Genomic DNA, 21,867 nt, shown 5'->3' with positions numbered 1-21,867 from the left:
TTGTGTTTTATCTCGTAACGACTTGGCTCTAACTTGAGCATATACAATAAAACCGAGGTTTACCATTATAAATATATAATAATAAGGTAATCTTCAAGTTTAGGGGGATAAGAAAATAAATAAAAATATTCAAGGGAAATAACTGAACGACTTACCAGTATTATCCGTTTTCTTCTAGCTGTTTATAAATAAATCACACCCTAACCCTAATCCTAACCCTAACGTCAATCAAATCACGTGTGTGATTTATTTATAAACAGAGATGTACGGAGAATACTGGTAAGACGTTCAGTTACTTCCCTTGAATATTTTTATTTATTTTTTTTATCCCCCTATACTTGAAGATTACCTAATAATAATATATTAAAAAATAGGTGGTACAATGATGTCGGTGTAATCAAATAATACAAATATCTAGGTATATTCCTTTTTACAAGAGGCACAAGGCCTGAAATTTGTGGGGAATAGGCCAGTCAATTAGATCGACCCAGTACGCAACTGGTACTTAATTTATCGATGATGAAAGGTGAAGTCGACCTCGGCGGAATTTGAACTCAGAACGTAAAGACAGACGAAATACCGCTAAGCATTCCGCTCGGCGTGCTAACGATTCTGCCAGCTCGCTGCCTTATTATCTACGTATAATAAAACCGGTAATCTTCAAGTTTAGGGGGATAAAAAAATAAATAAAAATATTCAAGGGAAGTAACTGAACGTCTTACCAGTATTCTCCGTACATCTCTGTTTATAAATAAATCACACACGTGATTTGATTGACGTTAGGGTTAGGGTGTGATTTATTTATAAACAGCTAGAAGAAAACGGATAATACCGGTAAGTCGTTCAGTTATTTCCCTTGAATATTTTTATTTATTTTTTTTACCCCCCCTAAACTTGAAGATTACCATAAAACCTATGACCAGCTGGTACACATTTCATCGACCCCGAAAGGATGAAAGGCAAAGTTGACCTCGGCAAAATTTGAACTCGGAACGGACAAAATGTCGCTAAACATTTTGCCTGGCGCGCTAACGATTCTACCAGCTCACCGCCTTTCCCTGCCCGAAAAATTAGTTCTTTTTTCTCTTTTCGTGTTTATATCTTTACCACATCTCCCGAATGTTTTCTGGTGTTACATTTCGGTAATCTTCAAGTTTAGGGGGATAGAAAAAAAAAAAAAATTCAAGGGAAGTAACTGAACGTCTTACCAATATTCTCCGTACATCTCTGTTTATAAATAAATCACACACATGATTTGATTCACGTTAGGGTTAGGGTGTGATTTATTTATAAACAGCTAGAAGAAAACGGATAATACTGGTAAGTCGTTCAGTTATTTCCCTTGAATATTTTTATTTATTTTTTTTATCCCCCTAAACTTGAAGATTACCTTACATTTCTATACATAAATACAATTTGATAATATCAAATTGAGTTGTATATTGAAAAATATACAACCTTACCTTATCATCATTTCTTAGTTTTTCTTCCCTCTTCTCCTTCCACGCCATGAAGTCTCGTATCTCACGTGTTTTAGTTCTAAACGTTGGTTGGGCAGTTGTGATCACTTTGCCTTTGGATAGTACCTCAGTCAACCAAGTTTCTCTATCAAGGTAAATGATGTTGCTTTTTTTCATTATATTCTTGCACGTTCCCACCCCCTTTACTAGCTAATCACACTTTCGTTATATATGTTTCCTTTTCCTTATCTACAGATATTATCTCCCCAATTGACGTTTTATGCCTTAAATTTGACAGATATTTATTGCTATTTGATGTGTTTTATTATAAAACCTTGACAATTTCCTTTGTACTAAATGTTGCTTAAACGGACAGATTTTTATACTTTTCTTATTCATTTAAAAATTTTAAGATACGTTTTTTGAAGTTACCTGACCTGAAGAGTGTCCTCATATTGGGTGGTATCTATCTTGTTTGATTCATTGTAGATTGACCAGATATTTCCCACTGTTATGTGGCCATGAAATGCGCATAGTCCTTCTTCCACTTTGTATCTTAAACGTAACCAATTTTAATTCTTAGTCCAATACTTCATAGAATTTTATGTATTATAAATTCTCCCTTGGATTTTTTAGATTTTTAAACTAGTTTTGTATAGTACACTTTTCTTGATGGTGTCTGACCTCCTTCTTCGTGTAAGTTGTACCATGGTGGTTCTTCTCTAAATTATTAGAAATATCTCAATAAGAGATGAAAGTAGTAACCATACTAAGAAGTAATATTTATCGCCACATCAATATGGCCGTTCGACGTTACTGCCGTTTTAACCTCAGGCAGATCCTCGTTGCACCGGTAACCAACTGGCGGAGGATTAGCCTGGAGTTAAAACCGTCGTAACATCGAAGAGCTATATTAATGTAGCGATAATTTTTTTTTTATCTCAGAAAGATAAAAGGTAGTCAACTAAAGAGAGATTTGAACTCAGAACATAACTAAATGTTGTAAGGTATTTTGTCCTGGACGCCAGCTGTTCTGCCAGTGCACTAAAATAATCCCTCCCTCCGCTCTCCTACTCTTTTATTGTTAGCTTTCTTCGCTGCCAGTTTCTGTTTTCGAACAAACAAATCTAACAGTCCATATAACAGAACTGATAGTTATTTCTCTTCTACTTTATTACATCGCAACAAACATAAATATATTTTAAAATCTGAATTCGTTAAGAAAATATCAGACAGTATTACCGTTTCTCCTCCACAATGAGAAAACCCTAGGATATCCATAACAACTTATTGTATTGTGAAAACAAAGTAAGTCGAAGTTTGATACGTTTATTTTCCGCAATGGTGATTCATCTCCATTTAGCTTTTCTTTAAAACTGACTAACAAATTACGAAGACATACAAGGCATGACGATTTTGAAAAATTACCTTTCGTTACTATGTTAAAACTTACACCAACTTACACCGTACCGGTATTTCGTTTTCAGAAAACGTGCATCGATTTTCGAAAATAAAATAAAATAAACCTTAAAAATAGATGGGAGCTATTTGTCCAATTTGACAGCACAATGTTTTTGTTAAGTAATCTGAACTGTGGAAACAAAATAGCGGTAAACAGATAAATTATGAGTTTGAGGTAAGAGCATTCTACAGAACTTTTGTTAATTTAATTGTCAGATATACAACGAATTGTTTGAAGATGTTACTCGTTGGAGACATGTCGACTATCCAGGGAGCTATATACCCCTCTTCCATTTAGCGTTTCTGAATTTAGAGCAAAACATCAGCTTTTGTATGTTCGTAAACTATGGAGACATTGACCCTTATCGATTTATTTTGTCTTTTACTTGTTTCTATCATCTGACTGCGGCCATGCTGAGGCACCGCTTGAAGGGTTTAGCCGAACAAATCAACCCCAGTATTGATTATCAAGTCTGGTACATGTTCTATCGTTTCCTTTTGCCGAACATAGCCAACAAGTTGTCGAGCGCTGGACACATACACACGCATGCACGACAGTCTTCCACACAGTTTCCCGCCTACTAAATTCACTCACAAAGTATTAGTCAGCTTGGGGGTATAGCAGAAGACACTTGCCCAAGGTGCCGCGCACTGGGACCGAATCTGAAACCACATGGGTAGTCAACCGAATGACTAAGTAACTTTACTTTAACAATATCTAAGTGAACACTCGACCAGCAACAAAAACTACTACAAGTGAGAAAATTCAAACCTGCGGACCATCCTAGCAGAGGAACCTACGTTATGGAAGCTGACATTCATATTTATTCACTCTCTCTATCTCACCCTTACGTACTCAGAACTACAGAAATTGTCCAACCACTACTTACTCGTTCAACTAACTTCCCAGTTTCCTATTTCTTATTGTTAAAGTATATAGCTTTGACAATCGTTTCGTTAGCTTAGAAGGCTAAGTTCGTGTCCTGTAATGTCTGGCTTCGTTAGAAGTACTAACAATGCATAAAATTCTTTCAATTCTGTCATCGACTACTTTACCTGCATGGGCTCCAATATAAACAAAACACCGACGTTGGTTCTCTGACATTTAAGACTAGGTTAATGCCGGATTAAGTCTTTCCTCACCGCAATTATCTCGTTTGAATATTTTCTTCTAGCCTTTGTCTGTATATCACACTCTAGTATTAAGCTTCAACGATATATTTTCATGTTACAAACAATTGACAGAATTAGCCAAATTACGCCTATTTATAACTTCTATTCAGACCTCGTCGGTAACAACCGTCAACTATTCCTCCTTCTGGAATCAATAAAATTAGAACCATTCAAGAGCGGAACCTGTTTAAATATTCTGTTCCCTATCCCTCTACCAAAGTTGTTTACAGACAACAATAATAGTAACCTAGGGTCACTGCTGGAATAGACTTTTAGGGGCCCCCATAACTATTGCTTTAGAAATTACCAAATAAAAGTAGACAAAACAAAGGTAGTGATAGAATCATTTTCAATTGAGAAAGGTTGGAGCTGTCTTTGTTATTATCTCCAAGCTCATCCTGATCGAGAAGTTTTCTTTGATCAAAGACATTTCAGCCTTAACTCTACCATCTTTTTAAGGGTATATTGGACTGTATTATTTAATACAATGATGGTAAGGTTTTGGTACGCATCAACAGTGACATATCACATGGTTTTAGCTAACACGAGACACACTTTGAAAACAATATCCCAGTGGTATCCTGTTATACACTTATTAAAAATCTTACAATAAAGAAAGACAAAAAATTAAGCCATTTACTTTAGATGAAATGCTCTTGGAAGTCATACTAACTAGTCAAAAACACAAAGACTTTTAACGTCACGTGCAGTTGGTGCGACGAAAATTTCGACACCGAATAAATATTTAAATAAAATTTACAGTTACTGCGTTTATGAGTGGTTAATATATTATGTCTTCCACGCTGTCATTGTTTTAACTTCAACACGAATGAAATCACTTGTCAGGTAAGAACATCTCTGAGATTCGTGTGACACTCCAAAATCGGATTATTACAGAAATTAAAATTTCGACTCCCGGGTAAAAAAAATCGTTTCATTTGTTTATAAAATAAATATTATAAAATATTTTTCAGCTTCTCAGCCCTAAATACAACAGTAGAGATAAATTACTTAAGGGTTACCAACGTTTATTGATTTAGTTTTAACAATGTTGGTGGTTACTGGTTGAGTGCTTTTCATTTGTAATTTTTTAAGGTCGGTCATAAAAAAATGTTAAGACAAAAATAAACGGAAGTTGAAGTTTTTATTTATATACGTCTGTTTACATTTAGGGTACTTCATAGGAATATTTAAGAATGGAAGAGAATTACCGATTACATCATCTCAGTGCTGGTAGTTAGTTTATCGACTTTAGTTAAGTCAAACCTCGTTTTCAACTTTGAATGTAAAAAGTTGTAGCCACCATATTTGATGGCATATAAGACGCACTTTTTCCTCTACAAAATGTCTCGAAACATCACCTCCGGGTCTTTTATGTGAAATTGGGATTTCCCTAAGCGTTAAAGCACAGAACTTTTTCTCCTAAATATGCGCTGCTAAAATTGGGGTGCATTTAATATACTCGTACGTTTTTTATGTTATCAAATAAGGCAATTACTATAGGAAATGTGTTAGATATTAAAAGCAGTATCCATTAGAGGTGTCCCAAGGATTTCCAGCACCCTGAGGCAGAGATTCCTCTGACGCACCTCCACTCACCATAACAGCCATGACGGGCCAGAAGAAATTTTGAGCACTTTCACAACTGGGCTTGGAGCAACATCTCACCACCGTCACCGCCTCATGCTACGCCTACGATCGGGTGCTTTTTGTATGAGAGTTGACTGTTATGTCTTCGCAAATCGAGCGGGCAAGAAGAAACCTCTTTATTGACTGGTGTTAACAGATACTGGTAGTCTAACTGGTAACGGCGTTAAGGTGCATGTTATGTGTATTCTAGCCCCGACTAACTATTTTGATCATTATCTAATTCTGTTTAGGTCACATTTTAATCTATACAACCAACATTCCATTTATACACATGTGCACTCGGTAATCGAATTCGTAAATTACACAGCATCACAAACTGGAATTTATTAGTGCAACAGTCATTAAGAATTGAATGGAGAGTGGGCTAAAACTCTTCCTTGGAAAACGATGTCTACCAGATAACTTTTCTACAATACTTTTGTTGAATGAAATAAAGGGATGAAACGAAGACTTAATAGCTATTGACAGGAAGTTAGAACGTGACCGGAAATCAACCAATGAATTAAGCACAAATGAGGAAATAAAACTTTATTAGCTTTCGGTATAGAATACTTTGCTTCTATGAATTAGACCTTTATAATTTATTAACATGTCGCTCTCCCGTTGACAGAGGAAAAGATGGCGGAGGGGTTAGTTTTCGGGCAAAAGTCAAATATTGAATGTCGTTTTCAGAACGAATATTAATTAATTAATACTAATACATATAAATAAATAAAATGACTCAAGAGATATCATAATTGATTATTTAATACTTATTATCTCTAGGCGTTTGAATAGATCTCATGATATCTTTCTCTCGGTAATCTTCAAGTTTAGTGGGATAAAATAAATAAATAAAAATATTCAAGGGAAGTAACTGAACGTCTTACCAGTATTCTCCGTACATCTCTGTTTATAAATAAATCACACACGTGATTTGATTGACGTTAGGGTTAGGGTGTGATTTATTTATAAACAGCTAGAAGAAAACGGATAATACTGGTAAGTCGTTCAGTTATTTCCCTTGAATATTTTTATTTACTTTTTTTTACCCCCCTAAACTTGAAGATTACCCTTTCTCTCTTTTATTCTTGTTTCACATACTGGAGCACTGCTTTGAAGGATCTAGTCAATACAAATCGGCCTCAGAACTTGTTTTTTTTTCAAGTTAGGTACTTATTCTATCGGCTCACTCTTGACGAACGGCTAAGTTTCGGGGACGTAAACAAACCGGCACCAGTTCTCAAACGGTGATGGGAATAAATGCAACCCCCCCCCCCCCCCCACGCACGCACACAAACACACACACACGTAGTGTGAGTGTATGTGTGTGTGTCTATGTTCCCTCCCCACCGCTTTGCGACTGATGTCTGGAGAATAAGGTGGACAATATGGTTTACTGAAGGAAGAGAGAGGGGGGGAGTCAATCGGACTAAAGTGCTTAAGCGGAGGTAACAAGAAATAAACCAACGCAAAAAAAAGACTAAAGAACACTGTAGCAACGGTAGAAAAAAGTAGAAAGAGATACACAGAAAGAGAGAGAGGTAGGCTGGGAGAGATAGAGAGAACGTCTGTGAGCAAGAGCTGTGATGTTTTGGTGAGTGTATTCATGTTACTCGTTCAAGTGACTTTTGGATGCGATCTAGAATGTCTGTATCTGTCGCCATTCGGCTAATACTGTCTGTTTTTTTTCTTCTTCTCCTTCATCTCATCGGATCTTCTCTGCTTGGCTTTTACTCTTTGAAATTTTAAAATTAAGTGAAAATCTTCAAAGTTGCTATATTGATGTAATTCTTCACATTGAATCTGATGTTGTTATTCACTTGTTCCAGAAAAAATGTTAGAAAAGTGTTACAGAGGTTTAAAGTTTGATTGTTTTTACTCAGTCAGAAAACAGGATTTGGAAGCTGGCATTTTTCTGCGTGGTAACTTCCATTAAACAAAATGAAAGCAATATATTACGACGACGAAAGTGATAAGAAGTTTTGAAGTTTCAATAAATTTAAATGAATAACGTCACGCGAAACGCTGGAACAGGCAATATAATAAGGAAAAATCCCCAAAGAAAAATTAATGCCAAATAGAAAAAATCCATGCCTGATACCTCTTATGTTTTATTTCTGATCGACTGCGTATACTTTACTGGGTGTGCAAACAGTAGCTCACTAGCTTAACTATTGATTTTTATGCGGATCATGTCCCTGGGCACAGCGATTTTATTTTAGTTCCTTAGTTCAAGTTTATTGTTTATATATGTACGTACTTACGTACATACAAACGTACGTACGTACGTACGTACGTACGTACGTACGTACGTACGTATGTATGTATGTATGTATGTATGTATGTATGTATATTATACATGTATTATACATGCACACACACACACAGACACACACACACGCACATATATTATTTATGTACAAACACATACATACACATATATGTATGTGTGTTTGTGTATGAAAATGAGATTCACGACACACATATGCATGGGTGTGTAGAATGTGTATATAAACACACACCACACACACACACACACACACACACACACACACGATCATCACAACACAGCATCATAATTTCTAAACGGCACCGAAGGCGATAGCGTAATATATATGCATTAGAAAATCTCTGTTTATAAACTGCATTGGGTACTTAAAGCTCTTGTTGAAAGGAGAGCAACACGGTGAATACTTTTGTTTATTATTCATTGTTTATCAACACTTTGTACTAGATGAGTAGGTAAAACGTAACGATTTTTATAACAAGCTAGTTGATCAATAAATTATATCCAACGAATTGTCTTGTCTCTGCGAGGATTTGTGTGTATATAACATACTTTCATCGAATCGTCTATAAAATGTTTTTTTTTTTTTTTTTTTTTTTTTTTTGGTCAGATTTATCTTTTCAAATCAAGAGTCAGTTATTATTTCACTCTGCTTTATTCTAATCGCTGATAACCACCAATGTTGACGAGACAACAAAGACCAGACAGTGTTGTTTAGCTCGAGGGTAACAGCGCTGATCAAGCAGACGGATCTATGTTGAAATGCTTTCTACCTGTGGCTATCCCGTCTTTATAAGAGTATGTCAGGTAGATTATATGAAGTCATGGCTGTTTGTTTAAGAAGTTCGTTTGGCGGCTATATGGTTCTGGCTTCGTTCCCACTGAGCGGCACTTAGAGCAAGTGTCTTTTATTATAGCCTCTCGCGGAATTTGCTAGACGGATCTTTTCGGGCGTTGCAACAGATTTCGTATTTTTCAAATTTTCTTCCAATTGTTTCCCAATTTGGTACACCAATCATGCAATTCGCTAAATGAGTGCATTGGACGACATTACCCCTCACTATTCAATAGGGAACCCTCAAGTTTAGAAAATTCAGTTTACAAAATCTTCTCACGGTACAAATTGGTGTCCACCTACAATATTCTGAAGTAATCCCAGGCACCAAAATCTGGTGACAGACCTGATACCGATTTAGCTTTGTATGCTAATAGGAAAAATGAAAATAATTTTTGTCATAAATTAATAAACAAGAATTGCATTTAAAGTTTGTAATTTTAGCCAATCGAAAGCCATCATTATACACATGAGTGTAAATCTCTCATTCGTGTCTGTTTCCATAGTAACAAGTAAAGATGTAGTCTGCTTTGCTTTCTATGTTATAGGGACGCTGTACTTGTCCGACTGTGATACTTTCACCACCGCAACCATCACCTCAAGTTTTGACGAGAATCACATTGTGACAAACAGTTAACACGCAAACAATGTCGGTTTCCGATTCCCGTTATCGGATTGGACTAAAAATTACTATGTTTCTAAATTTTTTTCTGGGAATAAATGAATGCTCCTATTCGGATTCAGCATGAAAAATTACATCAATATCCCAAATATGAAAATGTTCACTTAATTTTAAAATCTGAGACGGCAACCGAGTGCTTCACAGTTCCATGCTTAAAACTCATTTTGATTCTCCTACAGTTCAGCCTTTCCACATACTGTCACGCTGATTCTACCCAAGATTTACGTGAATTGTATACGTTTCAGTGGAAAGTTGAGTCACACTTTAATTCAAAAGCAGGTAATTCATTTGACCGAACGACCGAATCCTCGTCGTTGATCGATGAAGATCCGCCATCACCGCCATCGTCATTAATCTAAATATAAAATTGTAGAGAAGTAATGTTTTTTTTTTAATCTTTTACTTGTTTCAGCCATTAGACTGCAGCCATACTGGGGCAACGCTAGGAAGGGTTTAGTGGGACTGAACCTGAAATCACTTGGTTGCAAAGCAACGCGGTCATGCTTGCGCCCGTAAAGAAGGAACCTCGAAAATGGTTATATGACTTTCTAAGTAAATGGAGGCAACCAATTTTCAACTCGTTGCAGTATTACATATGTAAGAACCAACCGAACACACACATACACACACACACACGACGTGCTTCCACACAGTTTCCGCTTACCAAATTCACTCGAAATGCATTTATCAGCCCGGGACTTAAGTAGAAGACACCTGTCCAAGGTGCCGCATTCTTTAAGGTTTCAGAAACAACTTTACACTCAACTTCTACTTAGAGGCGAACATTTTTGGTGGAAAACATCTTCAACACAACAATTTGACGTGACTTTATTATTTCTCTCAAATAATGAAACTATTTTAGCCAACGAATACCATCACTAAATATTATATTTCACTTTGGAGTTTTCAAAATTTGATTTAACTTATCTGCTGTTCGATCCCTCAATGTTTACTAAGAAAATAATTTTAAAACTAATTTCTTTACATCGTTGAATTAGAAATATTTACAGTATTTGCAACAACAACCCAAACCGCTTCGCTATAGCTCATGATTCAAATCGAACCAACTACTGGTGATTTGACTTAAAAAATAAATCTTCGCGTGTGGTAGTCCAACGAATCGATTTTAAAGCTAGAAGATCTTGTATCGTAAAATTTGCTATTTATTCCACATGCAACTGTAGCCAATTGCGCTGTGTTTAGTAAATCTGTTTTCTCATCTATAGCTATCAAATAAATCAGACATTTTTTTACTGCTTGTTTGAAGGATACTTGAATATCGTTAATCATGTCTTTTATACGATCAGAAACCATGATAAACTAATATTCTCAAGAAATCTGACATTTTATGGTGTTAAAAATCGTCCAGCAGTAACAATGCGTTCTTAATAAACTCTCCTTCAATAGATAGCTTCACTATATTTTGCAATTAGCTCATACACTTCATAACCAGTTTGTGTTACAGAAGTATTATATTTAATAATTAATCAGAAAATATGCTGCTATTTCCATAAAGATTCTTTAGAAAATACTAGTTTGTCTGAACATTGAGTTCCTTTTTGGTATTTCGTATTCCTTATGCTTATTCAAGATAATACAAAATGTAACTGGATCCCTACAAATAAGACTAACATGGTATCCATTACGTGGGAAATTTGACTGGGGAATGCAAGAGTAAGAGAGGGAAAGACAGAGTTTACTCAGAAGAGAGGGTGAAGATTCCCTTTAAGGAGAGAAAAACACTTCAGAGTTTATAATTTTATTATTATTATCGACTCCAGTATTCAACTGGTACCTGATTTATCGACCCCGAAAGGATGACAGGCAAAGTCGATCTCGGCGGAATTTGAACTCTATACGTTCTGAGTTTAAATTCCGCCGAAGTCGACTTTGCATTTCTTCCTCTCGTGGTCGATAAATTAAGCACCAGTTGAGTACTGGGGACTATGTAATCGACTATCTCTCTCCCCCAAGTTTCAGGCCTTGTGTCTATACTAGAAAGGATTATTATTATTATTATTATTATGGACGGTGAGCGTGAGTGGGCTCCGTTTGTGAGGCTCGTCTTTCCGCAGCTCGTCTCCTTGGGTGAAAAAAACAGATCGAGAGTGGGCGCCTGGCACCTAGAATATCGTCAGTCGCTCACAGCACTCTACTAGTCGGGCAATGGGACCAGTGGATGTTCCGCTTTAAAAATTTATAGAGTGTTAGTGACCGGGAAGTGCGACGACGTTCTCGGGGAGATTCTAGGCACCGATTAGAACGAACAGACTAGTCTGTTCCGGAGGACTTTCCAGTCGGGAACTACCATGGATAATTTCCAGATGTAATAGGCCTGGCAGTGTTTCCGGGGTTGGGGGGGGGGGCGCCCGTTCGAGATAAACTCTACAGGCACCGATGTACTGTCAGATGGGTTTTCCGAGGTGCGCGGAGGGTGACGAAACCGTTCTGCATCCCCTCGTTCAGTGTCCTGGCATTGCTGACTTGTGGGGCTATGTCGAACAGTTGCTGTCACGTGTGGGACGGATCCGTCTGTTGGCCGAGTCTGTAGTGATAATGGCACCCCACCGCACCCTCCTTCAGTCGGGCCGGCAAGGCAGTTTTCTTTTACACTTAAGCTTCCATCATCATCTATGTAAAAATAATCATCTATCCATGCTTAAACAGACTGAAATCTATAGACAGTATTCGTTTTATTTTAATATTAGACTCTGCAAAATAGGGTCTTTTGTGGAGATTCTTAATTAGCTGGGTCTGCAAGGAGTGGCATAGCCCATGGTATTTTTAGTTAACTGGTAAGATTGATGCTATTAATGTTGCCCTCGAACTCTTGTAATTGGTGTTTATAAAGATCAAAATGTTTTCTACCAAATTATTGCTACCATTCTCTCTTGTAAAATAATCTGACACAAGCCACACTGTTTACAATGGCGCTCTGCATTCAAATAAATGTTTAATTCCTGAGTCAAACAATAAATTTTCCATGGCGGTGTCAAAACCACATCTATTTGATAAAACTATATCCATTGTCAAAATTTAATGGCAAACCAAACTTGGCAAAATATCGAATTTTACATTTAGATTATGATTATATGGCTCGTGCTTGACAATTCTAATGACAGAGCACTTCTAATGTGTAATTAAAACAGGGTCATCAGGTTTAGAATACATCTGCCCAATGATTAAGACAGATCTATAAGTATGACAGTTCAACTTTACAGTTGTGAAATTTCTTGTTAGAACAGGTTTACATTATGTTAAAACAACGTATGGCAAGTAACACCACATCTCATCAATAGCTTGGACAGTTCTATACTTGGAACAATTCCACTCTGAGCTAAAACTTGTCAGTGAACCGAGACGCGCAAGCCAATAGAACTGAGGGAATGTGTTCACAACTTTAAATAGGGAAATGTACTTTCTTATGATGCTAGCCCACAGTTAAATTCTGGGGACCAGAAAGTAAAGTATTTTGGTCATAGATTCACTGCAATACTAGTGTCTCACTACAATAGCAGTGAATACATATAAAATCAAAATAAGCAACAAGGATATCCTTGTTGCTTATTTTAATTTTAATCACCTTACTTTGAAATTGTATGGATAATGGATAATACCGTACTAAATTCTGGTGCCTCAACTTAAGTACCATATTCACATGAATCTAAATTTTTGCTGAACTCATCTACCGTATATATATATATTACCAGTAATTCAGTTCATTATCAAAGATAACATCAACTCAACCGGTAACATCGCTCTCAATGGGAAACGGGTCATGACATTAAACAATAGAGCTTCTTGCTTGCTGCTTCTTGCTCTTGCTTGATGAGGCTGGGGTCATCTCAGGTTAGTGGTCGTAGAGACGTCCTTATGCGTAGAGTCGACCAGATCCACCGGTGCTCTACATCACTGGCGGTCCCGTGGCAGCCCCTCTGCATCTAGACACTCTTAGGTCTGGCCTTGTCGTGGCGAGGGGGCTTGTGTTCGAGGGAGCGTTACCGTCTGGAGCTTTGTTTCAGGTAGGGCCACCCTAGGCAGGTCGGTCTCCCGTGAGGTCCAGACTAACGTTGACCCATGGCGCATCGGCTTGTAGCCGAAATAGCAGTCCCGTCATCCAACTATTCTATGGAAGACCAACAAGCCACTCAGAAGAACCCTGAACCTGTTCCGACAACGGAACCCTGTATGCCCCCGATCAACGAGAACCAATATAGATATATTGGATTATACCGAAGTACAGACCAAATGTTCTCGGTAGAGATTATTGGGCTATTTGAGGTAGCCCTCTTAGATAATAGACATTTTCCTCTTAACCTTTTTATATCAGGACAACTTACACATTTTTTTCGCAGTTTGGGAGAATTTACAATATTTATTTAAATTCTCATAAAAGGAAATGAATCGTTAAATGTTAATTAGCTGCAATAAAACTGGCTATTATATCTTCTGTTCCTATGTATTCCAATTCCTGATTAACGTCACGGGGTGTTGAGAACTTATATAAACCTAGTTTTAGTCTTAAGACTTAACTATCGTTCATGCAAGTAATTACCTTAAGTAAAATTAATTAAAACATTGTCATGCTTTAAATACAAAAGCTGCCTCAGAATATAATGCTTTAAATATAACGTGATTTCTTAACTAGCAACTCGATGATCTGCTTTATTTGGAGAGCTAAAGGATGGGATTACTGGTGCGGTTGATGCAGTGATTCTTAATTGGCATGCATGATTATTATCCGAAGGCCTAGCACGCAAGAGGTTTCTGGTTAAATTTAATACAGGAAAGAAAACTGTTCACACAAGTGGTAGAAAACAGTGATGCAATTTTCAATTCGTGATTCCCCAAAAGTAAATATTTTCAATATCTACATAAGATTCATACATTCCAAAATTGATAAAATATTATATTTGGATATCCAAAGATTTATTCGATTGTAAATGAATCAAACCAAGTTGCAAAGTATCGGGATCTTAATCTGGCATTACATCAAAAGAAGTTTCGCACATTGGTAGTTTGAGCTCGTAATTTTGAAAATACCGAAGCCTCTTTTGAAATTGATCCAATAAGTTAAAACACACTCCACTATCGATTCTGATTTCTGTTCTTTCCTATAGAATTATAGATGTGATTTTGTCAGAATATGGAATTTTTATAATAGATCTAAAATATGTTTTCTGACTCCGTTGCTGTAGCCAGAAAAATCGAGGTATACAGCACGCTGCCATTTTTCAGGTTATGGGAAACGTTTTTATTCAACTTTGCCTTTAATTGCCTTACTCAGAAAAGTTAAGTGGAATTCTGTTAGAAGACTTAAATGAATGCTCGTGCTGTTTTGTATCTGTTCCTAAGTGCATTTCTCCTAAGTACCATGTAATAACATTGAGACGCAGTATTCTTCTATATGTCACTGGTTTGGAGTTTGTGGGGAATTCTGGTTGATTCTGTAGTTGTCAGCTGGCAGTTGGTATGTGGGTTTCTGGTTGTGTATCTTAGGTTGTGGTGTGAGGTCTGGGCAGCGATACTAACTAGGTAACGGTAGCTAACCTTAGCATTGTTCATGTTTAATACTTTGAAGAGTGGCTTGAGCCAAAATTGATTTTCTTTTAAGTAGAGATGTTTCTTATATATTACATTATCCCCAAATCTTTTTGTTTGTGCGACGAATATGAAACTGCATGACTGAAGATACTTCTGTCAGATTACAAGTTCTAATTATGCTGTCAATGAGGTTCTTAATGATGGCTGAGTGATGGCTACAAGTGTTGTGTATGTATATAGTTTTCTCGTTAAGATTTATATAACCGTAATGATTGCCTGTATTCCGATCTAGTGTGATATTTAATGTTAAACATATTTACATTGGAACTAATGATGATATTGATTTCAAATTTTGGCATATAGCTAGCAAGTACGAGGAAGGGGCTTTGTCATTCAAGTAACACTGGAATTTAAGGCGTTCCAGCTATTAAAATCTCACTATTTTTATATCAATGACTACATTGTCCAATGCTTCATTATTTCAAGACTGTAGAACACGAGTTGAGGGAAATCAGCTTCTATTTCTAGCAGATAACGTGACCTTTTTGGCCATCCTGCATTGATTTGTTTACATAAGTGGTAGTGAAGGCGACTGAATTGTATTAAGGGACGATGTGCTGGAAGTTTTTTACTTTGTCATTCCATTTTAATGATCTGAAAATAAACAAAAATTAACTAAAATTAACTAGAAAAAAAAAAAAAAGATTCCAAAATGATTCAAAAATAGAATTCACGGAAAAAAAAAAATAGATTCCAAAATTTAAAAACGCAATAAATTCAAAAATTTTAAAAAAACGGTGGGAACTTAGTTGCCAACCCAATATATATATATATATATATATATATATATATATATATATATATATATATATATATGTATGTATGTATGTATTATATTATATTATATTATATCATAAAATAAGTGAGATATTCTAAACTTTTAAACCTGTTAAATAAACACACGTTATATATTTATACAACTATCTATTAATACAATATTATATTCGATGTATATCTCCTGTGATGATTTTTTGATCTAATTTTCCTGCTCTTAATTTATAATATAATATATAATCGCTCATATTAAATGTCTAAATACCTTTAATGTTTGAGACATTTCCCTACCAAGAGCACTTATTAGAAATTCAGTATATTGTATTCTCATAGAATACATTTGATTAACGATATATATATATATACATATATATATATATATATATATATATATATTACGGAGATGTACTTGCATAGCAAGCGACCTGATCTGAGATAGTGTGCTGGAACGAAAATAATTGCAGCGTGGAAGATGTTTATAACTCATATAGGAAACACACAAAAACCATTAGATTCACTTCGACGTTTAAATTTAATTTGCCAAAATATTTTCGTCGCTTTGAAACCGCAACGTCAGTGAACAGGTCGCGGTCTCAAAGCGATGAAAATATTTTGGGAAATTAAATTTAAATATTGAAGTGAATTTAACGCTTTTTGTGTGTTTCTTAAATGGCTTATAAACACCTTCCACGCTGCAACTGTATATATATATATATATATATATATATATATATATATATATATATATATATATATATATATATATATATATATATATTCTTCAGCAATGTAACTACTGTTGCCATGTTGTTGGCGATTTCTTTTCCTTCTTTGGACTTTTCCCTTTCTCCTTTCCGACGAAGAGCTTTGCTCGAAACATCAAAAACTCTCTCTTTTTACTGAGCGTCAAACATTCCTTGTGAACGTTCTCTTGTCTGTTTTGTTAATTTTACTGTTCATTTATTTGAATGGACATGAATATACGGTTCACTATAGGACATCCCGACGGGATTGGATTCCTATCACTGCTCGACTTCCAATTGTAAATAACGGGAAAAGAGAGATCCATACCGAGCTCTACAGGAAAGCAACCAGTAGAGATATGTTTGCTCATTACACTTCAGCCCTTCCACTTGGTGCCAAAATAGGATATGCCAGAAATGAAGTTACACGCATCCAGAGCAAGTGCGTGCAGCAGGACAGAGTACAAGGTGACCCACACCACACGCTTCCTAGAGGTATTGAAAACCAACGGGTACCCTATATCCACTGTGAATAGGCTTAAGTATCCGAGACGCCAAACACAGAAAACACAGCAGCATATGCTTCCTTAAAATACCCCATTTTAGCGAGAGGATAACTACAGCCATTAGGATTAGACATACAACTAGCTCACTCTGGCTCCTCTCTGAGAAGAAACCTCGCAAAGAAAGGATCCATGCCCCATCCATGACACAGATTTATGCCAACTGGTACGTTGAATATTGAATCCAATGTAACAGATGTAACAATTTCTACATGGGTAGAACAAGACTATAACGCATTCGCATCAAACAACATCTAAACACAAGAGCCTCCTCCTTCAGAAAACACTTAGACAGATGCTGGAACACCGACAAAAACATAACCGTCACAATTCGGGCCAATGACAGAAATTTAGGAAATTTAAGAATTAAGGAGGCTATCCTCATAGGCAGACTAGAGCCCCAGATTAACAACAGGTTGGAAATTAGCACTCGCTATTTTATTTAGCAACATCGTCACTCTGCACGCACGATGGTAACATGCTCATAGAACAAAACATTACTTTAGTCCACTCTGCATTGTTGTACCATTCCAGACAAGTTACATTTCCTATATATATATATATATATATATATATATATATATATGGGAGAATGTACGAAAAAAAAAAAACAACAGACGAGGACAGGTGGTGTAAACAACAAAAGGATGTATTAGTTTGACGCTCGGGAATACAGAAAGTCTTTATCGTTTCGAGCTACGCTCTTCAACAGAAAGAATACGGAGAAAACAAGGAGAAAAACACGGAGAAAAAAATTGAATGTTGTTTGGTCAACGATAGAGAGAGAGAGAGTCATGCACAAGCTCTGACTCATGTGTATACTATATGAAAATTGAAAAACCAATCGCACTTCTAATAACGGCGTCATCTCTACAACACTACAACCTTCTCTATTAGCAACTAAAAAGGAGGCTTCTGCGCAACTATGACGCAAATCTTTCTTTCCTTACATGCAAAATTTCTGAAATTTCCTCTCTGCGTATGTCCTTTCTGCAGACTAGCTTTGAAATGTTTAACAGAAACGTTAACCTTATCAATCTCACAGTTCATGGAGAGTTTGCAAAGACCATGGCCACTGTTCGATCTTCTAGACTACATAAAAAAATTTTAAAAAAATAGGTAGCGACATTTGGAAAATTTTTCCGATTTAGCAGTTATATAATTTGAACATATATGACATTTTTGTTTTTAATATGAAACTCTTCTCGTGAATACACTAAGCTGTAACAATTTGTTCTATTTTTGTATGTTTGTATCTCACGGGGATATTTCAGTTAATTTCCAAAAGTAGTGTCAGGTTCTTTCAAACTCTAGATATATTTGGATAGTTTTGTTATTATTTTTTCCTTTATATCTCAAAAAGAAAAGTATGCTTGAAACATCATAGCTTAAATTTATCTTTCAAATATCTTTGTAATGTTTGCACTTAATGGAGATCCTTTGTGCTTTATGTATAATCACTTCAGCGTTACATGACTAAGGGAGCATGAATTTGTATTTCTGAATATGCAGTTAAATTAATTTGTCTGGTGTACATGCTATAAATTCTTTCGTTAGAAATACAACTGTAACTCACTTTGAAATTTTTTCTATTAAATAGTTTTCTATATCGGTAGTTGGCAGGTAAATAGTTAGTTATTAAATCTAAGAAGCTTTCAACTAGATTTGACTTAACGTTTAAGAAAAAGCAAGGTGTAAATCATCTGATATTGCGGCATCTCTTCTTTGTGTTGGATGGTGGGATTTAGGAATATATATATCAACGCTGAATCCAGTAGCTTCTAACATTTTATTGTAGTACGAAGCCACCATATCAAATATTTCTTTATTGACTGATAGGTTGGAGATCATTCTGACAATATTAATAGGTTTTTGAAGCCTGTAGGTGAATGACAGGTGTGTGTATTAATATATAAACCTGTCATTAAATTGCCTGTGGTTCAGGCTAACATCTGAAAAGCATATGATACTTAATGCTTTAAATCCACAAGTACGCTTTAGCGGGAGCGATTTCGTTCCGCTATACTCCTGGAAGGTGGAGGCGCAATGGCCCAGTGGTTAGGGCAGCGGACTCGCGGTCATAGGATCGCGGTTTCGGTTTCCAGACCGGGCGTTGTGAGTGTTTATTGAGCGAAAACACCTAAAAACTCCACGAGGCTCCGGCAGGGGATGGTGGCGAACCCTGCTGTACTCTTCCACCACAACTTTCTCTCACTCTTACTTCCTGTTTCTGTTGTGCCTGTAATTTAAAGGGTCAGCCTTGTCACACTGTGTCACGCTGAATATCCCCGAGAATTACGTTAAGGGTACAAGTGTCTGTGGAGTGCTCAGCCACTTGCACGTTAATTTCACGAGCAGGCTGTTCCGTTGATCGGATCAACTGGAACCCTCGACGTCGTAAGCGACGGAGTGCCGCCAACTCCTGGAGGACTCACAAGCGGGCTGCCTTATGGGTTTGTGCTTAAGGCTCGGTAATTGGCAGAAATATTGTTATTTTCAGGTGTAGTCAAACAAAATCGCGCTCGTTAAAGTATACATGCAAGTTCAAAGGGTTAAGATATTGGTGAGGGTTATTTTCACGCCAAAATCTTTGCTGGTAATAGTAACATTTTTCTAAAAATATCTTGTGTTTGTCTATTCGCGCATATGCCAATGTTTGTTTTGGTTAACTTCTTACTAAGTACATCTATAGTATATATCTAGATATTGTAGATATATATCTATATACTGTATGTATATATATATATATATGTATATATATATATATATATATATGTATATATATATATATATATATATATATATATATATATATATATATATATATATATGCTAATAAGATGTTACATCTCATCACTATCGAAGGATTCAACGCTGATATTGAATTAGCCCTGGAGCTTGATATTTTAGTTCTAGAATAAATTATCTGAGAATAGTTTCCTATCTGGTGTAATGATGTCTATATCATTATCATCTATATGTTTATACGTTCTACAGCATTCTAGAGCGTCGGTAAGTAGAGATTTAAAATTAAAGCTGAATTTGGTAAATTTAGAGTAGTTGATACCAATGTCATCAAACAAGTTAATGACTGTACTGCTGCTGTTATTCTTCTCTTCGAAATTAGTCGATTTTCTAATATTAATTTCAAATTTTGGCACGAGGCCAGCAATTTAAATGAAGTGGGTAAGTCGATCATATCGACTCCGGTGCTTGATTGGCACTTACTTTATCGACTCCAAAAGAATGAAAGGCAAAATGGATCTCAGTAAAATTTGAACTCCAAACACTTTGGTCGCTGTACTAACGATTCTGCCAACTCACCGTCTTAGGTAATCTTCTAACATTATTGTTATTGCTAAGATGGCGAGCTGGTAGAATCGTTAACGCGCCAAGCGAAATGCTTAGCTGCAGCTCACAGTCTTTACGTCTGAGTTCAAATTCTGCTGTTTGTCATATATTTTCCATTATATATATATATATATATATATATATATATATATATATATGAGCCATTATTATGATTGACCGTTGACTGAACACTATTCAATTTTTTTCTCCGTGTTTTTCTCCTTGTCTCCGTATTCTTTCTGTTGAAGAGCGTAGCTCGAAACGTGAAAGACTTTCCGTATTCCCGAGCGTCATACTAATACATCCTTTTGTTATTTACACCACCTGTCCTCGTCTGTTGTTGTTTTTTCGTACATTCTCCCATATATATATATATATATATATATATATATATATATATATATATATGCGCAGGAGTGGCTGTGTCCTCGTCTGTTGTTGTTTTTTCGTACATTCTCCTATATATATATATATATATATATATATATATATATATATGCGCAGGAGTGGCTGTGTGGTAAGTAGCTTGCTTACCAACCACATGGTTCCGGGTTCAGTCCCACTGCGTGGCACCTTGGGAAGTGTCTTCTACTATAGCCTCGGGCCGACCAAAGCCTTGTGAGTGGATTTGGTAGACGGAAACTGAAGGAAGCCCGTCGTATATATGTATATATATATGTGTGTTTGTGTGTCTGTGTTTGTCCTCTTAGCATTGCTTGACTACCGATGTTGGTGTGTTTATGTCCTCGTCACTTAGCAGTTCGGCAAAAAGAGACCGATAGAATAAGTACTAGGCTTACAAAGAATAAGTCCCGGGGTCGATTTGCTCGACTAAAGGCGGTGCTCCAGCATGGCCGCAGTAAAGAGTATATATCAATGGCAGCCCGTAAAAGGGAAAGTAAGCTGCCCCTTCCGTCTAGGACTGGGGTGACACCTTAGGTGCCAGCGATATGGTGAAGACTCTGGCAGTAGGACGTTGGATGACTGACAAAGGTGGCGGAGTCCTAGACAAACGGCTTGAAGATTATTGCAGCGAAGCGGAAGATCTGTACCATTAGTCAATGGTTGGGCGCCAACTTCCAAATCAATTGTTATGGCTAGGGTTAGGCTCATTGTCGATCATGTTCGTTGCACACCACTCGGTACCTAGTGTGGTTTCTCAGAGAAGCATTCTGATGAAGGGACGACGTGAACTTACTCACCTAATAAAACGTTTTCTTCGGATCAGAACAGTTAACATAAACCTACGATGAACAGCAGAATCCAGTGAACAAACAAAACATACAATGAGTATGTGCCACC

At 36.4% G+C, this 21,867-nt stretch overlaps 1 protein-coding gene across 1 annotated transcript in view; it reads left to right on the top strand.

The window, feature by feature from the left end:
• The first annotated feature begins 1,466 nt into the window (after positions 1 to 1,466).
• LOC106874937 (NAD(P)H-hydrate epimerase) overlaps positions 1,467 to 21,867 on the top strand; it is a 788,445-nt gene continuing 768,044 nt past the window's right edge. Inside the window, exon 1 of the mRNA XM_052974456.2 lies at positions 1,467 to 1,613. The gene's annotated coding sequence lies outside the window, so the exon portion shown is untranslated. The remainder of the gene's footprint in view (positions 1,614 to 21,867) is intronic.

Source organism: Octopus bimaculoides, chromosome 18 (assembly GCF_046866305.1).
Source record: "Octopus bimaculoides isolate indiv1 chromosome 18, ASM4686630v1, whole genome shotgun sequence".
Classification (NCBI taxonomy): domain Eukaryota; kingdom Metazoa; phylum Mollusca; class Cephalopoda; order Octopoda; family Octopodidae; genus Octopus; species Octopus bimaculoides.
The sequence above is the reverse complement of the archived record's forward strand: the minus strand, read 5'-3'. Positions and strand labels throughout refer to the sequence as shown.